The sequence below is a fragment of the Gambusia affinis genome, linkage group LG07 (genome assembly GCF_019740435.1).
Source record: "Gambusia affinis linkage group LG07, SWU_Gaff_1.0, whole genome shotgun sequence".
Taxonomy (NCBI): Eukaryota; Metazoa; Chordata; class Actinopteri; order Cyprinodontiformes; family Poeciliidae; genus Gambusia; species Gambusia affinis.
In genome coordinates this window covers 1,496,921-1,515,216 of record NC_057874.1, presented here as the reverse complement: position 1 = coordinate 1,515,216, position 18,296 = coordinate 1,496,921, and the positions used below count along the sequence as shown (strand labels likewise).

Sequence of the window (18,296 nt, the reverse complement as noted above, 5' to 3'; positions counted from 1 at the left end):
TTTACATGAGCTTGGTGTGAAAACGCCTTGGGATGTAGAGTTTTACTGGAGAGAAAGATGTCTGGGTTTCTCCTCTGGGCCCAACACCTTCAGGGACTGACCTTGGATAGGTCAGAGAAAATGAACAAAATGATGAATGTGAGTTTTTGAATAAAGAATACCAAAATAATTCAGAAAAACAAAAGGTGTGCTTTAGAGAGAGATGTCATTGTGTTGACATGCAAAGTACTCTGAGGTTATAAATAACTGTAATAACTCAAGCAATTCCAAACACAGAAGAAAACTAATCATAATAACCTGGATTTCTGCACCTATGCAACAGAGGCTAGTCACTCATTCTAATTTGGTTTTCTGCAGGACAGACTCAATTAATGCTATCACAAAAGAGCGGAGTGGTTGTGCGAGTGAATAAAAGCTCTGAACACAGAGAACATGAAAAAAATAAAACGTAACACACCAATACTGATTTCCTTTGTGAAAAGGGAAAGCAGACTGCTAGTGTTAAACATGAACTGTACTTTAGTATAACAAGAAACAGCTTCTATTTGGAGCTTGTCTAGGGAGAGGAAACAGCCAGGTGAAATATATTGGAATTTAACACGTCATTGGAAAAATTATTTCTGAAATGCCCTTTTAACTGCCGATGCTCTCATTTTTGAAGGGAATTAATTTGACACATCAAGAATATTTGGCTAAACATTATGGAATACTACTATTGCTTACAATAAGCTAATGCTGTAATGGTAAAACCTTAATATTGTTTGACTCTTATGTTACTAATATGTTAGCCAGACTATATTCTAAAGACTGAAAACGATGTGTCAAATAGCTGCTAGAAGCCCAGAAACTGAGAGTATTAAAGGGGCAGCATTATGGGTTTTTCAGGCACATATAGTTCCATTTTATAGCACAATCAATTAACTATGTTAACTTCAGTTGATGTAAAAATGCTACATATATCAAATATGAAGAAAAAGAAATTTTACTTCCTAGTTTAACTCCTTGTAATTGGGCCTCAGGAAGTCATCACAACATGGCTCCTCTATAAATAAAACTGTGCTTTTTAGACATACTGAGACATGTCTGCTGTTCATTCAGGTTGCAAGAATGCATGAGATCCAGATGTTAGGAGACACCAAGAGGGCTAAACAGAGTACAGTTGCTCGGTTTTATCCTCTAGAGATTTTAACTTTTATCTGTCATGGAAGTGGAACATGGTGGATTTGACAGCCTCACAGTTCAGATAAAAATCTATGTACTGTACATACTAAGATCATATTTAATACTTGGAGTCATGAGGGAATTTAAAAAGACAATCATAATCTTTTAGTTAAACTAAAAGGAAAATTATGTTAACATAAAAACTGACACATCAGTGTTTTTCCTGTATTTCTCTACATTAGCATGTGTGCTATAAAAAAAAAAAATATTGTGTAACTACATTGATGTTCTCTTCATTATTATTATCATTTACTGTTGAGTAAAGTCAAGGCACCAATCGTGTTTCACATTATGCTAAAAAATTTGGCCATATTTCAATAGATAAAAAGATATATTCCATGTGTTTGTTTTTCAGTATTAGCGGTTAGTGATTATTAACAATCAGCTAGTCATGGTATTCTCACAGTGCTTACAACTTACTTGTATATTGTTTGTCACTCTATAACTATTCCCCTTTTTTTAGCAGGAAACAAAAATGTTACTAGAAAACAAATATATTTAAAAGTAGCAAAAGGATTTTTCAAAGCTTTCTTAGTTACCATATGTTGAGAACTAGCTTGACTAAAAGCCTTCTCGCTTTATAGCAACCTCTGACAATAAAGCTAATGCTAACTATTAATGACGAAAACATGCAACATGCTGTTAATGTCTCCAAAAAGTTAACAGCATGTTAACTACTTTTTTCTGTAGTCAGAAAAAAGTGACTTGAATTTTCGCCAGTTGCTCTTTCAAAAAAGAAAAAAAAAATTCTTGGTGTCAATATTGTCCTTATTAGCTAACGCCAACAAGATCCATCCATCCATTTTCTGTACACCCTTGGCCCTAATGGGGTCTGGAGGTGCTGGTGTCCATCTCCAGCGAATGTTTCGGGCGAGAGGCGGGGTCACCCTGGACAGGTCGGCAGTCTGTCGCACTACTCATTCCCTTTCTGCAGAATTTGAGTCGTAAACATGTACATTAGCATGTGTGCTAATGTACACAGCAACATGTCAACCTTTAAGGGGGCAGTATTATCTAAAATCCACTTTTTTTTTTAGCTTTGTATCATATTGCTATGGGATTCCCTCATCAAAAATACACCAGGAGTTTTGCCTTGATTCTTTCATGCATGTCTGAGAAATCCCTTAATCTCCTGTGGCAGGAGGAGCTTTTAAAGAGAAAGGTTAAATTTCAAAGCATTAAATTCCAAAGTCAAATTTCTTCTTAGTCATATTTGATACAAGCCATTTTTATAACAACTGAAGGTAACAGGTGGTTGATTATATGCTATAAAATGATACTATGTGACTGTAAAACACATAATACCCTTTAAGACTTCTAAAGGTTATTGGCTGCACTGGATCTTATTTACTGGTATTGCATTAATAGGGACTCAATTCAAAAATACACCAACTTTTTGGGTTTTTATTCACTAAAAAACATGCATAATCTTTTTCCATGTTAGAAAATGCATTAGCTTGTTTGATATTGTTCGATATTGTCATTTCTGAATTACTGATGGTAACACAGTTATTTGATTATGCTATAAAATGGCACTATGTACCTGTAAAATAGTACTGCACCTTTCTATCTGTGCCTCTTGATGCAGACAAAATCAAATACTAGCATCAACAGTAGAGTAATTAGAGTTATCATGGTTGATTGTTATAGTGAGATCTGGTGGCATGAAGTCCTGTTGTACCACCATTCCTTCTAACGTCAACTTGACACTAAAACAAACTATGATTAGTTTTATCAGATGAGACTGAAATCAAACATGCTCAAATACAATCTCCCTTAATCCATTGTAGGGTAATAATACTACAGCCAAAAGACAATCCACAGAGTAAAATCACAACTGGGATTTTATAGGTTAACAAGTATAAAACTAAACTAAACTAAAAAACCCACCTGGAAAAGAAAGAAATAAAGGTTCCTTTGTGAAGAAACTGAACCAAACCAAGACATTTAGAAAATGGGAGGCAAAATCTGAATGATCACAAGAAACATTTCTCTCGGGAGCAACAAGACGTGTCCATTTACACCAAGAAGCCAAAGGCGTTGAATGATTCAGCCCCGTTTTGCCCGACTCGTCTCCGAAATGACAGGACCTGGGGAGTCTCAACTGGCGGCCCCCATTTTCCATAAAAGCAACAGGAGGGGTTCGCTTTGCTCGGCCTCCTCAGGCCAGATTGTTGCATGGAGCTTGAATAAAGGATTTCACCATTTACTGAACCATGGCTTCAGGACTGTCATTCTGAATGTGCACTTTCCATCTCAAGAAGAAGTACCAGAGGAGTTGGAAAAAGTTTCAGATTGATCTCCCGTCTTCCTCATGGCATCAAGAATGTTTCCACACCCTCCTTCATCCGTGTGCTCAGGTGTCACAGAAACCCAACGACTGAAAGTGCCCACAGCAAGAGAGTCGCATTACACCCAGGGTGCAGATTATGAATGATAGGGAAACCCTTTTTTCAGTTTCATTAAAGTGCCAAAAAAAATTATGAATAATTCATGGTTTTAAATTTCAGGCCGTCTAAGAATTCCTCTGCATTGCATCAGGTCTTTTCCTTCCACCAGATTTATTCCAGTGGAAGTGAAGCGTTTTGCCACTCTGAGATCTGTTGCCAATTTGCCGCACAGACAATGAAAAGTGTCATTTGTCAATTGACACAAAGAAGCAGATCAAATGAGAGTCATTCGTCAGCAGAAACCTTCTAAAATGGACATGGACTGAAAGAAACATTTTACTAAAACCTACAGTAAATTAACTACAGCTCAGTTATTTATGAGAGCTGTCAAGCTGAATAAAAAGATGTTTTATTCAAAGTTGAAGTGCCCAAAGGAAAACAAAACACCCACATTAAATAATGTTTGTTAACCAATAAATGGAAAAGATGTGTGTGAAAGACATAATTTAATCTCCAGACCATTTCAAAAGTATTGAATTTGAAAAATTGAGCTCAATTTTTCAAATTGAATTCTTCATAAAAAAAATGATGTTACTGTAAATCTAAAATAAACTTCACATTTAACAGTTAATCTGTTAAAATAAAATTGGCTAATAGCTGTGTAGTGATCATCTAAACTCAACATCTAAGAAAATCATGCTACAATATTCTACTAAAAGCACAGCAGAAAACTGATTATGTTTCATATCAGTGACTGTTATGTGGACACCGGATTCCTCTTTGACTCTATGAATGAGACGTAAACATTTTCAGGGGTTAACACTTATCAAATTTACTTCTTCCACAATGTAAAGAATTTAAAGACTACATTGTTTTTTTCTTGTGAAACAGAAATACTGAGGCTGCCTTCTGTTAAAAATGCATTTTTAAATTAAATGTAAAGGAGGCTGTCTATGCCACATGAAGAAAAAACACCATAAGATTTTACTGCAGGGAAAAAAACCTGGAGTCAATCATAAAGCGTTGATGCTGTAACACCAACATCTTCACACTCTGCAGTATCATCACAGCTACTCAGGCTTCTGTCAACACCCGCCTGGCTTCCTGCTTGGCTGGGCAATTGCAGCTGTCAGTCACCTGAGTAATGTGTGAGACAGCTGTGGTATTTCAGACAATGGAGAGGGACTTTATCATCCTTCCTCCAGTAGGTCATACGACAAATGACTAATTTTAGGTAAGACGGGGGCGTGCGAGGCGACTGTTTTTCTTGGCAAGGCTTTGACTGAGTATTGTCATCAAATGAATCAACTTCACAGCTGCCTGCTTCCTCTAAAACACCTACAATCACCGGAGAGAGAACAAAGGTTTGCTTCTGAAGCCTTGCAGTGAAGGATTCCACAGGTACTACAGCAATAAGGTCTGTTGCTGTTAATACACAGTTAGGAGGAGGAGGGTAAGAGTGCAACCAGCTCACAGGATGAGATGATTTATATCGGGTCAGAAATAATAAGATAAGACAAGAAAAAGGAAATCTGGTTTAAACAATCAGACTATAGGTTTCACAAATCACAGTGTCAGTTTTAAAGAAGCTAAAGTGAGTGCAGAACATTCCGGTCCAGTTTTGACTCCATACATTACGGTCTCCTTTTTTAGTGTGTTTATTTCTAGTGTGGACCTAGAGCTAAAAAGGAGCATTAAATCTACTTTTTGTTCTTTTACAGATAAAAGAAAGATTTTAAAAAAAATGCAAATGTGCTTTTTAAATTTTTTTTAAATATGTGCACAGTTGAAAATAAGTTTAAGTGTTTTGCAGAGATGATTCAAAGCCGCCCTCATGAAGTGCACAAATTTGCTCCAGCAAAAATCAAGTGTTTGATCTTTTTATGAGCTGAAAGAAGCAATGACAATAAGTAAAGAATTAACCTATGAAATCTATATACCATTTTTTAAATGACACCATTATATAGAAGTGATTTATTTTAGCTTTACATCAAGTTATAATGTCATTCCCTCATCGCTCTGGAGTGTCGCCTTGATTCTTTCATGAATGCCGGAGAAATCATTAATTTTCCAGCATGAATGCTGGGGCCTGGATGGACCTAGCTTTTCTTCTGTGCTTTAATTTCCAAGCTTCCCTCTCACAGAGCAGCCCTCCATTGTGACTCCTCCACTGAGCTCCTTCAGACTAGCCAGCAATAATTAGCAAACACCTGGTGGAACTGCACATAAGCTGAGCTCATTGTAGGAGCTACTACTCAGAGCAACGCTGGTAAAGACATTGTTAATGGGTTAATAGAGGAGCCATGCAGTGTTGTTTGAAGGCGAAGCTTCAGAAAAACAGGAGTTTCTTAAAGAGACAGAAGCCCAATTTCAAGGTGTTAAATTCAGAAGGAAAATTTCTTTTCCGTCATATTAGGTATATGTATCAATTTTATAACAACTGAAGGTAACTGTATATTACCTTAACAGTATATTGGATTATATAACAAAATGGCAGCATAAAGCAGGAAACCACATGATACTTCCCCTTTAATGCCCAATAAGGTGCATGGAGGCTGAGTCGATCACAACTCTTGTCACCTGACTGACAACAATGCAGATATGGTCAAGACTCTGTGGCAAAATTCATAAATTATTTTGTGAAAACGCCTATAGATGAAAGTGTGTGCTGGGTTGTATGGAAATTAAAATGCAGGTCTTTTTATATGGGTGTGTTTCAGTAGTCTTTAATAGAGGCCTTGTCTTATGGAGCTGCACCTGGTTCTGTCTGCTTGTTAAAGGAGAACCGGCAGCAAACGATTGAAGTCCAAATTCAGTTTGTAAGGATGAGGAGGTCTTCAAAGCTTCGAAACAACAAAGGATGATCGGTTTAAGAGTCCAAGAGACGGTCAACATCAATAGAAAGCAATCCTCCTGTTTAACACTGCTCTCCACCAGTACACACAACACACACCTCACAAGTCCTCCAACATGACATCCTTGTGTTTGTCTCACTGAAAACAAGGGAAAAGTAACAAGCCAGCTGTGAAATTGCAAAAAAATTTCTTCTGAAGTTGGTAAGAATTGATTATCAATTTCTCAAGTACAAATGAAGCTTGAGTTTCTTTTTTAACAATTTAAGCATGTGGTAACCCAGCAAGTAGAATGTAATCTGACACAGCTTGACTTTATTTCTGGTTTTAAGGAAACATAAATGAACGTACAAAGAGTTACTGTCAGCCTCCCCGAATTCTGTAATTTTTTAATTCAATCTTTCAGAAAACCTCCCAGCCTTGACCGAGCTCAGTCAATCCAGACGCCCATTTACAAACAACATTTCTGACCTCAGTGTTGGGTTATTTATTTCAATTTCTGACATTCCAATTCTCATGACAGAGCCGGTGAGATGTAGAATAAAACTGACACAATGTTAATTTATTGTTACTATTATTATTTTTTTTTATTTATTTTTGCAATAATTAAGGAGATGGAATTTTTAACTAGGACACAAGATGAGGCAGACAGAAAGAGTCATCTGTCCATCCTGTCAGGAATAAACAAGGGGGCTGCAAAATGCTCTATGGTTATTTTATCTTCATAGTCATGTTACTATTCACTTCGAAGGAACATGGTAATGGCAGCATCATGCAGTGGAGATGCATCTCTTCAACATATATGATCTTTTTGGGAACAAACTTCAATTACTCTGGACGTTTGTTCCAGATCAATGGAACATGTTTGATTCTCGGGATGTAGATCAGAACTACAAGACCTGGCCATACAATGCTTATTTGCACAAATTCATGTTCTTTTTCCTTTAATAAAGAAGATAGTATATATATATATATATATATATATATATATATATATATATATATATATATATATATATATATATATATATATATATATATATATATATATATATATGTGTGTGTGTGTGTGTGTGTGTGTGCGTGTGTGTGCGTGTGTTTGTATGGTTATTCTATCCTGAATTTAGCACAAGCAAGAGTATCCCCAAAACTCACCTTTACTTTTGCCCTCTCGTTCACTCCAGTGGTTTCAATTAATTTGGCCCTCCCCTGGTCTCAGTGCTGGCAGATCCACCCAAGAGACAAGACATCCATTACTGCCAGGTCTCAGGCTCCATTTCAAGTAGGTGGCTGAGGGAAAGAATGGCCACTGTGAGGGTAATGAAATATTTTCCACACCAGAAATAGATGTTGTATGTTCAGACAACTGTGCTCATTATTGAATATCGCCAATGATGTGTCAATTTGTTTAAAATTGGAGTTAGTGCTAACAGGTGTCAGAGTTTTTGCTGATCTCGAGTCGAGTTTGCTGAAGGTTGTGTGAATGTGCCCTTGCACTTATGGGTGACTAGTCTAGATTCAATCCACTTGACTCTATTGAAGGAGTTGTCATTAAAATATAGGAATTTATTCTTGTGCATGCCAAAACAACTGCGAGAACAAAACATTCACAAAATTTTTTTCCAGTAGAAAATAGTTAGAGGCATCCACAGGCATACATTTATTTTGAAAACCTCTGCATGTTTTGCTTATTCAATCACACATTGACACATTCGCCTGTACCACAGCGAGTGTTTGCACGCCTCCTTCTTGTTTCAGCAGGTTGAGAATACACATTTAAAAGGTGTACATAACAAGAGGGAGTGAGAACTGAAGTAACACAAAAATACACAAAATCAGTATGACAGATGACTTAATTATGATAATTCTTCATTAAACTCCTTAGCTTTAGTTCTACCAACAAGAAAATAGCAGTTGGTCTCTCCATAGAAACTAAATTATTCGGTGAAAGCTGATGATACAGAAGTTGGGAAGTTCACTTCAAACATTTGTTCAAAAACTGTGATCTAATTAGTTCAGTTAGAGAAGAGAAAAGAGAAGAAGGAGCCTCTTCAGTCTTTATAGACCACCATTTTTATTCATACAAGCCAATTTGACTTAATCTAACTTCCACAAAATAAACAAAGTAATAAGACGGTAATAATCTAATAATTTTAATGTCAGATAGTTGCTAATGACTTGTTTAATTGATAAACAAGTATCACAATCTAACACTAGCTATGATCAGTATTTTCACTTTGACCAAAAACTGGTCATGGAGACGTCTCAGACAGGCAATGTATTATTATGTTATAGGTTTAATCTGAATTCTGTTATAGAAACGTTGAAGTTCTTGCTTCAATTTACTAATAACTTTTAAAACAGAAACAAACTTTAAAGCTTTCTAAGGCTACACTCTTCTTCAGTTGTTAACTCTCAGTAAGAAAGTCCAAGATTTCATGGTTCTCTGGCTTCTGTCATCATACAAAAATGTTAATGCTGTATTAGTTAATGACTTATACCTCATCAAACTGCTGAGTATCTATTTACCTTACGTTTGTATTACATGGAAAACACAATGCCATAGGCAATTAATGGCTTTGCATTCCATTTCTGCATAATTGACATTGTAGTAAACAATTTGGACAACAGGTAAACCAGGTTGACACAATGTGTTTGAAAAATTTCCCCACCAGTCGAGTACTGCTGGTTACACAAACCATGTATACTGCAGGTTGACACCATATACTCATCATGCATTAATGTATAAATGCTTTGTTTAGATGTTGATGAAGATCCATTCGCCACGGGATGTCAATACTGATACCGATATCTGAGGGTTAGTATTGGGCAAATACCGATCAAAAATAGAAACTGAAAGAGAAAATTTCAGTTTTTCTTGACATCTACAGCCTTGATTTCAATACATTCATACACATACACACACACACACTATTGACGCCAGAAGAATATCAAAAGTGACAAGTTCTGATTTTCCTTAAAATGTCTTATATTTTCTCACATTTGGACATCAGTAACTCATACATACATATATTTATCCTAAATATTACTTGTTTAGCTATGCAGGTTATGGGTGACTCCTTTCTAATACCACTTTATTTGTCTAATTATTGAGCATGGACCATCTTAAACATTTTTTAGGTTAAAACCACAATCAGTATGCAGGGTCAAACCCTGTTCCAAAGCTGTTGTGTTAAGCCAAACATGGAGCGACTGGGCCGGTCAATGTTTGACTGCAAGGCCTGGTCAGCAAAGATTAGCATTCTGTTAGTTCCTGAACCTGGTTTGGAACTGGCTTGTTGAAAAAGTTAAAAAGTTGAATTGTTTTTAAAATGCTTAAAGTTCTTTGGCAGCCACAATATCAAAATCTAGAGCAATCTTCTAGATTTCGTCAAGAACCTTTTAATGAAAACATTTAATGTTCTTTTATCTGTACCACACATTTTAAAATGATTTGAAAACTTACTAAACTTACTAACTATTGCTTTGTGAAAAACATAAATGAGATGTTTCAATCACAGCTTAACCCGACTTATCAAACTTTCTCAAACTATTATTCAAGTATCTCACCAATACTTTGTTTAAATTTGACTTCTTCTAGAAGTCTGGTTGTCTTCTTTTTTCACATAATAATTATTAGAGGTGTACTTTGTTTGTAAAAGCATTCAAACTGAAACATCGTTAGATTTCATCTACTTTGTGAGGCGTTTTCATTAAAATGTCAAACCTTTCCCTGGAACTTGACTAACTGCTAAGGGGATCACCAATTATGAACACACACTTTGCCAAAAACGTCATGGAAATGTGTCCAACAGTTTTTGAGCCCTGCAGCTAAACAGCAGAGCTGTCACCTTCATGGCGCCGGAGACGTAATCGGTTGACTTCATTAGCTGGGGAACATGACTGCATGTGGGCCACATAATTCTGTGCCAAAGAAATGGATGAACTGGCAGCTTGACAGACAGCTTTCTGGTGCCGGTCTGACTAACAATGATGTCCCAGAAAGCCAGAAAGTCAAGTAAAGTGAAATGTTTTTCTGCACTGCTTGATACAAACAGACTTTGCCAATTTACACAATATTCCTTAAGCCGACACTTTCCAACGCATTTCAACAGTTAGCCATTACCAAGATATTGTTGTTACTCTATTAGTGATCACTGCAGCTATAGGGTCACTTTGGGAGATAAAGGGGTGAAGGGTATAATTAGTTATATTCATTTGAGTAACTTTTTGGAAGGTAAATGTACTTTAAGGACAGAGGGGCCATGTTGTAATGACTTTCTGACGACAGAGTTTCAGAAAGAGCAGGAGGTTTTAAAGAAACAGCGGCACAATTTCAAGGAATTAAACTATGAAGTCAGATTTTGTACATAGCATTTTTTAAGCCGCTGAATGTAACAGTTACTTAAGTGTGCAATAAGACGGCACTCTGTGCCAAGAAAACCCATGATATCCCCCCTTTGAGCTACAAAAGAAAACCTCTCCCCAGTCCACTGAGGGCCACACCAGAGAAAAGCAGGAAAAATTCAACCGGCCTCACACAGCAGCAGACATCTGTGTTACAAATACCAGGATTGCCAGGCGGCGGAACAAGAGCGCAAAGGTTGCTGAAGCGATGCAACACATTTCATCATCCATTATACATGAGGCTACCGCTAAGTAACAGTAGCCCTGGTGGGCCTCTGCTGCCAGGATTCATGGATATCAGAAGACACTCTGAAAATGAATGTTTCTGAGTCCAAGAGCCATATTTTCCTGAAAGCCTTGCACAACTTGGTTGAACTTTGCTGGATAGTCATGTAGTGTATCCCTCTGTGTTGTAGCGGGGAGATGAGGGCTGTGCTAATCCTCTCCTAGGGCAGGCACTTAGACCGCTGTGTACACAGCCATTAATGTAAACACCCTTACACTACATAGAAGCAGTGTTGTTTTTAAAGGGAGGCTATTTTGACTCAATTAGGCCAACTGTGGTTCCACAAAATGGATCAAACGCATTCTAAAGACTCTGGCCTTAAGGTTGAACTCTGAGAATATTCCATTTTAAAAACAACAAAAATGCCAACTTTGACATGTAAACAATTGAGATTTCTTTTATATTTGCTTTAAAAATAAATCAAAAATGAGCTACTAATCAGAATAATTACCAGTTAAAGAGTAAAAAATTTAAAACACCTTTACTGGGGCAGAGATTTATCGTATCGTTTATAATTCATTACAACAAAACTCCCTTCATTATAAGAATTCTGATTTGTCATCTCAATATATTTCAGTTAATGATATCAAATAAATAACTAAACTGGCAGTATTATTAGAAGTGGTCTTTTTACCATTTGCTTTGCTGTATGTTTTACAAGACCAAATAAATATCAGTAAGTTCAAAAGTCTGATTGACTGCAGTTTACTGTTACCTCTATGTGAGCGGAGTTCTGAAGAAGATTCTTTTAAATGTGGATATTTTTCAAGACCAGTATTTATTATTGTGATCACATTAGTACCACAAAATACTGCAGTAAAAAAAGGGTCATCTGCTCCAATCTGTAACAGCACAGACTTACACCAGGACTCTGATTAGTCCCTTATTGAGCTTTAAGATTTTTCTTCTTAATTTAAGTTTTTTTTTGTATCACAAAGCCAGGTCTCTTCATCTCACCTAGTTCCATCACCATGGTAACTTATGTGGGAAGCCTAACCCAGTCACATTAGAATTCAACATGTGTGAAAGCAACACTTCTATAGCAATTATTGAAATGAGAAAATTAATAAAATAAAACTGTGGTGCATGAACCCATGAAGAGCCTTTTCCTCATTTTCTCATCATGACTGAAGAAAAGCTTTGAGACATGCATCTCGGAAACAAACTAAAGCAAAGTGATTTCACAACTTTCACGTGTACATATAGAAATCTAGTGTTTTGTGTTTACCCAGTAACACTTACATTCCTCATTTCAGTCCCTTCTCAGCTAATAACCCAGCATTGTTGTTGTAAACCATGTTACTACAGGAACAACTTCATGCTCCTTTCTTTAAGCTTCATGAAAATGCAAAAGACTTGCCTTGTATTATTCTTATTATCAATTGTTTTCATTGCTACTGTTGCATTCTGACAAGTGTGACAAGTGTGAGAACCACAGGCTGGTTAGCCTTTTGAAAAGTACTTCTTCATAACCAACTCACGAAAGAAAGTATTCCAAGTTCTGATAGCCTGAGGGGCGTCAACAGAAAGGCCATTTGGTTCTCCTGCCATTATTATCAATTGAATGTGCACCGTTAGTCAAATCCCTCTAGCTTGCTATAAACAAGACCCGTTGGCCATTTGCCTACTTTCTGGCAGATTTGTGAACTTTTCAGAATCTGTGAAAATCATGTTTGTCTTCAAAAACTTAACTTTTTTGAGCTTTACATGATGTTAAAATGTTATCCCCTCATCAAAAACACACATACAGTGTGATTAATTCTTTAATGCATGTTTGGAAAAAAAATATTTAATCTCCATGGCAACCATTCAACTGTGCATAATTTCTGGATGGGCTTAGTTCTGCATCTAAGGCAAAGCTCTTCCTTTGAGCTGCAGTTTCAACGTTTCTGAGCTTCCTGCAGTGATTGGACTGAGTGGCAAAGACTGGCAAAACATGTCATGTAAAAAAAAATAGTTTCTTTTGTTGTTGCAGATTTTGTGAGCCACTCAGCTCCTTCAGACTAGCCAGCAGCAATTAACAAACACCAGATAGATCTGCTGAGCTCATTATAGGAGCTACTGCTCAGAGCGATGCTGGTAAACTTGTTATTAAAGGGTTAATAGAACAGTCATGTTGTGATGTCTTCCTGAAGGTGGAGTTTCTTAGAAATTGAGACAGAGGCTCAATTTCAAGGTGTTAACCTACCAAGTCATATTTAACATAACATTTTTTTCCTCAATGGAAGGTGACATAATCACTTTATTGTGATATAAAATTATACTTTCTGCCTAGAAAATGCATAAAACTGCCCCTTTAATCTGACTTTATCTGTCAGTTTTAAAGTTTAAAGCTCAGGGTCGTCCTGGCTCCCACTGCCAGTCCTCTCACTCTGCTGGCCTCCGCACATTCCTCTTGTTGCTATCGCACTGGACAAGCCCCGCGCCTTGTGGCAGCAGTTTATCTGGAACACGCAGGAAAACCGTGTTGCTGCAGTCAGCAGTCTACACGGTTCATTTTCACAACCCCGTCACCACTCGAGCGCAGAGAAGGAGAGACTTCCCGTGGAGATACCTTTAACATCCCCTTGTCACTTTAATTGATGGCAAAATTGCCATTGGTGATCATTAACAACTAAGAGCACTTCTAACTGCAGGTGGCAACGGTGTTGAGAGGTTCCAACTCGTTTATCATCCGCCGAGCCTTCCTGTTGGGTTAATCGTCTTACCTCAATTAATGGTAATAAATTCAGGGTTTTCAGCCACATGTGTCATTAATTCTGATCCCGGTTAATGGTGCAAAAATAATAATAGTCCTTCAATAAACAGAAGAGAAAACACAATTATCATCTCCACTATAATAAAAAATTACCCTTTCAGCTTTTCAGAACATACTAATAAAATGGCAATGCAGCTCAGACGCAATGCCAAAAGTTCCCATGTTGTAAAAACAAAACACAAGGAACCTCATTAAGAAGACGAATATATACACATACATATACACACAAACATACATATGTAGTAAATATGCCCTGACCTTATTTTTATTGCCTTAGTTTCAATATGCATGCTTCCAGTTACCTTTGACAAGATGCTGGTACACCTGAAGTATCCCTCTATGGGAAAATAATAAATAATACTTCTCTATAGTCTGATCATAGTGAAAATGACATTGGGTTGTGTAGAAAAGCAGAACTCAAGCTGTGTGAGAATGAAGTACTTCAAATACTGCTGATACTAACAGAAGAACATTGTGTGAATGAATTATTTGCATTTTTTCAAAGTGCAAGGAAAGGAAAGAAAAGACTTCCTTAAATAGTTGGAGTCATAACTGTGTGAATAGATATGTTTCAAACAGCTTTTATTAATGACATCTTACTGCATTTCAGTTTTCACAGCAGTACTATTAAAATAGTTAAAGATATATACAGCAAAAACCAGGCAACCAAAAGAAAAACAAAATATTTTATGGATACAGAAAAGTCCAAAGTGGAGGAAACAACGCTACAGTTTAGTTTCATTTTCTTGCAGACTAAAACACCAATTTGATTTGCATATTAATAATCAGCTAAGAAACATCACTACTGAGGAAACTGAATATACATACAATGTAACTTTAATGAAAAGTTTACAGAAATATAAACTTTTGCAGTTCAAACAGGCTAATGCTGGTCAATTTGATGTTTTAGTTTAATATATTTACTTTACCGCAGATTTTTACTCTCTCCCAAAGACTTCTTCAACTTTTTTTTTTTTTTTTTTTTTTTTTAGAAAAGAGCAAGCCGTTTATTCTTAAAGTATTCAAACGCCTTTGTGGTTGTCCAATCACAACCACAAAGTTCAGAGTATAATTTGGATATTATCCAAATTATGTACAACATGATGTACATAATAGTGAAAGACAATCATATTCAGTCTATTAGAATATGTGTTGTGATATGTACCTTTTGAAAATAACATCCTAAAATAAGATGTTAAACATACTTTTCACTGAGGCTACATTCTTATATTAAAATTGTTTTTATTTTTTATGTGATAAAATATTCTAATTTTAAGTGTCATGATTTTCTTAGCTTTCTTCATTAACATAAATTTACATCAAACATCCATTGGTTTGTAAATAATCTATATAATGAGTTTCACTTAGTGATAAAGGTCATGAAAGAGGTCAGATATTAAGAATTAATCATGTGGGTTGATATACTAAACCTGTGGAGGGAAATGCTCTGGTCAGTCGTTTTGCCTTCATAACAAAAGATCATCTGAAAGCTCAAATGATACCTGAACTGAGATCCTTCCTGTCCACAGCATTACTATTCACAAGACAAGTTAGGGCAACATTTCATTTCCCCTTGGGATACATAAAGTATTTTAGACTTAAATTGTAACCTCAAAAGTTGCCATGGTGACACTGAAACTCAGCCCTACCAGAGATTCACCGATCCAATATAAATATTTGTATTAGTCTTGATTTTGAGAAACATTCTAGATTAGTCATCAGTGGCAATGTGCCTCATTAGGGCAGATCTATTCACTGTAATTCCATCGGTTGTGCTCTGAGTGACATCATGCTTCACTTATTTTACTTTATATTAATAATTCCTAATTACACTTTTTGGACCTTTTGAAAGGTTTGCTGCAGTTTATATTTACATGTTTGATCAAGATAGTCAACCTGTTGTCTTAGTTTCTGTTTATTATTTATTTTACATCCGTTTTAATTCAAATAATAATACTGACTGAACAAATTTAAGTTGGTTTTCCATGTCTGATCACGCTTATGAATCCGTTGGTGTATTTGAGTGTGCTGTGCTGGTTCAAAGTTCAAAACAAATCTGTAATACTGTAAGTTTATGGCTGGGTTTTTAAAAACATGTCTGAAGTCAATTCAGCATGTTTTGTTTCTGAAGCAAATGGGTATTGGCCAATACTAGAGCTGAGAAATCTGTATCAATAACAGTAGTGAAAAAAGTGGACCACTGCATCCTTAAAGTAATCACAGTTCAAAACTCATTTTTCTCTTTTAAGTCAAACGTTGTAGGCACCTTGTGAAGTCTTATGAAACCAAACTACAAAAGTTCTAATTTTACCATTATTGTGTTTTCCAAGAGGAGGTGGGAAACAGGTCACTAGATTAAACTAGACGCTTTACTTAAAGTATTTTACTCTCCTAGAGCAAGTTAAAACTGGATGGATTTGTGTCCTGCTAACCGTAAGAAAACAACATCCTGCGAATATATTTGCATGTGTCAAACCATGGGTTACTTCACATCTACAGTGTTTTGTAAACCTGGTAGAAAAAGATGCAAATGAGGGGAGGTGAGTAAGGGGCCAGGGCCGTGGACTGAGGCCATTTTTTATTTTTTTCTTGGCACAGTGAAACACGCTAGTTCCAGAACTTCTGTACTGCTGTCCGCTTTTACAACCGGGTCAACACAAAAGGGCGATGTCAGGTCATGCAGGCCACATGCTTCTCCAAAGCATTGAGTGGTTTCAAAGCACCGGAGCAGCGAATGAGCCAGCTGTGTCCTCCAGCCAAGTCTCTCTCTGTATCAGAGTAAAGAGTAGGTGGAAGCAAATGAAATATGCGCAGTGTCAAGGCAAAAGGAGAAACTTGTGTATATATGTATATATGTATATATATATATGTATATATATATATATATATATATATATATATATATGTATATAAAAAATTTATTGTAAAGTGCACAGCAGCCTGAATGGCTGATAAGCTAATATAAAAGTTGCATAATTTTGACAGAGTTAGCAAAGCAGTTATTGAATACTGAGTAGAACTAAATCAGAAATGCAGAAGCTGATATATACATGTTTCTTTGCGTCTGCCTAACAATAAGTTAGCCCTGAATAAATATTATATATATATATATATATATATATATATATATATATATATATATATATATATATATATATATATATATATAATTTATTTATTTATTTTTTTCAAAGTAGCAATTTAAAGTGCAGTGAAAACTTAAAAAAATGCTTCATAGGCCATTTTGCATTTTAGAAACCAATAATTTGAGAGGGAAAACTGGGCCGGTGGGTGCAGGGCTCAAAAGCTAAAGCTAAAGCTTGAGCTCAAGCCGGGTTTCCAGCAGCGCAGCAGGAGCTCCACCGCTGAAATCAAAAATCAGCTTCACTTTAGCTGCTGTAACCTGAGCACAAAGGTATTAGGAAGCTAAATCTATAATCCAAGGGATAAGTTATGGTACACATTAGTGTAAGATTGTGTCCCACAGATAGAATTACATGTCCTCACCGTCATTAGTTCATTAGTGAGGGAAGGTGCTCGGCTTCTACGATGAAATCATTGTTCCAAAGCTGCAAAATGACTTTTGCTCTGATTTTGGATTTGCGTTCTTCATTTTCTAAGTGCTTAAGTGTCACAAAATGGCCCACTGGTCAGATTTAAAACAAGGCTCCTCAATTACATCATCCGATGGGTCAGAAGCTTTACAGGGTTAGTTATTGTCTTTGGTTGTCCATAAAAGATAAAACACATAAAAAGTAAAGATTTGCATTCTGATGTGTTGGTGAAATAACTTCTTCTCACAATGCAAAAATTTTAAATCTTAAAGTATTTTTGATGTACCTTCTTACACAAATATTTTAGTACAGTTGAAACAAGACAAAACTAACTTACAAGTAACTCTTCAGCAAGATAGGAGCTTGCTTCAAGTCATTAATTCCTTAATATTGATTAAAAAGAACTAGTTCCACTGGCAGAATATTTCTCATATAGCAAGACATTTTTCTCATTTTGTAAGTTAAATAACCTGCCAGTTTATCTGTTACTTTTCATTAATATTGACTTAAATCAATATCCTATAGCTTATTGAAAAGTTACAGGAAAACCTATTTTGTCTTATTGCAAGTATATTAAGATAATTGTAATAGAAACTGGACCAAAAGTACTTGGTAAGAAAGTAAGTTGCATTTTTAGTTGTAAATTTTACGGTTCAGTGTTGGTAAAAACATGTAGCATGAATCAAGCTAACAAGAATCACTACTGGAGAGACAGAACAATGTGCTGTAGATTTACTATAACAGTGTCTTTCAAAGTGGGGAGTTCCAGTGACACTAGTGAAACCTCAAATAGTTGGAGGGAAAATGAGGGGAAAACATGCAAAAATA

The 18,296-nt window shown here is 36.1% G+C and overlaps 1 protein-coding gene across 2 annotated transcripts in view; it reads right to left on the bottom strand.

Moving 5' to 3' along the window:
• The window catches only part of LOC122834134 (contactin-4), a 127,692-nt gene that overhangs the window by 71,214 nt on the left and 38,182 nt on the right, over nt 1–18,296 (bottom strand). Inside the window, exon 2 of one of the 2 annotated variants that reach the window (XM_044122283.1) lies at nt 7,619–7,753. The exons of the other annotated variant lie outside the window; for it this stretch is intronic. The gene's annotated coding sequence lies outside the window, so the exon portion shown is untranslated. The remainder of the gene's footprint in view (nt 1–7,618; nt 7,754–18,296) is intronic. 2 annotated transcript variants of the gene reach the window in all.